This window comes from Octodon degus, unplaced genomic scaffold (assembly GCF_000260255.1).
Source record: "Octodon degus isolate 3935 unplaced genomic scaffold, OctDeg1.0 scaffold00016, whole genome shotgun sequence".
Classification (NCBI taxonomy): domain Eukaryota; kingdom Metazoa; phylum Chordata; class Mammalia; order Rodentia; family Octodontidae; genus Octodon; species Octodon degus.
This window is the reverse complement of record NW_004524592.1, coordinates 14,035,459-14,037,563: the sequence shown is the minus strand read 5'-3', so window position 1 is coordinate 14,037,563 and position 2,105 is coordinate 14,035,459. Positions and strand designations below refer to the sequence as shown.

The 2,105-nt window shown below is 37.0% G+C and overlaps 1 pseudogene; it reads right to left on the bottom strand.

Annotated features, from left to right (window-relative positions):
• Positions 1 to 780: 780 nt before the first annotated feature.
• Positions 781 to 880, bottom strand: LOC111815463 (annotated as a pseudogene).
• Between the last annotated feature and the right edge of the window lie 1,225 nt (positions 881 to 2,105).

The window sequence follows — 2,105 nt, the reverse complement described above, 5'->3', positions numbered from 1 at the left end:
GCAGCAGCACAGCCTTGATTTTGGATCCCCACAGCACCCTGACTCACAGTCATAATGACCCGGCAGACTTTAATATGGGTGCAGACCTGTTACTCTTTGTGTCTAGTTGTCCCTTCAAGTTCATGCAGTTATGGGGTGGACTTCTAGAGTTTGTGATTAATTCATGATCCAGCGCTGGGTTTATGGGCATGAGTGCTACACCCACCCTGGGACAGATATCCTGAATGCTACATAAGGGAGACAGATGTGCTCTCTGATGCCATTGTTGCTGCTACTCCTCCCTTTAGCTCCTGCTGTTTTGCTGTTTTCCACCACCATACACTGCTTCCCTTTGCCATGTGCCAGCCTTCCTTAAAGCCAGTTGAGTTTGGACTAAAACCTTTATAAACTGTGAGCTTCATAAATCTTTCCTTCCTGAATTTTGGGTGTCAGGTGTTTTGTCCCAGGGATGAGAGAAAAGTAACCAAGACAAGACCCATCAGATAAAACATTAGAAATGATACACAATTAAAAAAGAAACTTAATGATATAAGTATTCAACAATAATGATTATATTGCATATTGTTGTCTTCAATGTATTGCTCAAATTACCAGGTATAAACATGCAAAATTGGTCAATATAAAAATTGTAAGCATTAACTGCTACCTTCAAAAACTGATAGAGATTAGTAGTACCGTCGCCTTAGCTAGCTTATGTATGTACATATGTGATTTTCTCCCTTTCCTTTTTTCCTTTCTTTTCTTCTTTCCCTGATCCCAATTGTTCATTCCTTTTGAGCATAAAATATGGAATGCTTCATGAATTTGCATGTCATCCTTGTGCAGGAGCCATGCCAATCTCTGTGTCTTTATACTTTCAGTTTGTGTGTTGCTGAAGTACTACAATTTCTTAAATTGTTGCATTTCATTCTATTCACAGATATTGTTCAATCAAAAGCAAAAAATTGCTTATCATTCCTTGGCAATAAATTGAACTCTTTTTTTTCTCATAAAATCATATTAGAACTCTGAAGGAGGTGTACTGGACCTGGATCCTCAGACTTTCAGACTTTCTTTGCTTCTGTCAGTGACACTTTAGGGAATACCAATTGTCCCTATGGGATTTGGGGTGAAATGTTAACTTCAAAAATAGCCTGGGGATTTCTTCCTTGTGTTTGGTGAATAATATTTATTTATGTATTTATTTTTTGGCGGAGCTGCGTATTGAACTCAAGACCCTTGCACTTGCCAGGGAAGTGCTTATTCTACTGAGCCATCTCCCCAGCCCCTATAACATTTATTCAGTATAATGTGGCAATCAGAAAGAAAGAAAGAAAGAAAGAAAGAGAAAGAGAAAAAGAGAAAGAAAGGCATGCTATAGTCTTGACCTTGAAAATGTACTGTTTGTGGCAATAACTAATTCCAATAAAGGGATATACAATCCAAATTCAAAGGTGAAAGATTATTGTGGACAGAAATTCCAAATCTGGTCCTATGCCAGAACGTATATACATCTTTTGAAATTTTTGGGAAATAGAGTTTTTTAAAGGAGAAGCACTCACATTTTTAATCCTTAAAAATATTGCCAACTTGCTTTGCATAGAGATCTTAATGATGTATGCTCCTATCTGTCACATACAAGAGACTTTCACCCCATTTATTCTTAACACATTGCTATCAACACTTCTGATCTTTGCCAGTTTGACAACTTAAAATATCTCATAATCAAAATAATTTGCATTTCATTTTTTAATCAGATGCATCATCTTTATACAGATGATTAAAAACCACTCATATTTTTTTTCTTGTGAACTGTCTACTCATCTGCTCACTTTTTTCAGTCATATTGTTTGTTGTTAAAATGTATGATGTTGGAGATTATCCTTTTGCTTGTAACTTCCTCCTTTTAGAGATGGATGAATACATGTGTATTGTTTATTGTTCCTTCATCAGCATTCCTTAAAGCCCTATTCTGTGCTGGGCACTAAATGTGGCACAGGAATTAGGTGTTTCTCTGTCTGCAGGAAACCCCCAGGATGTGACATAACATTTTTCACATGGCTTTCTGGTTTGTGACTGAACTATACACAGGAAGCAATTGTAACTCAAAGATGGGGCACCACTTA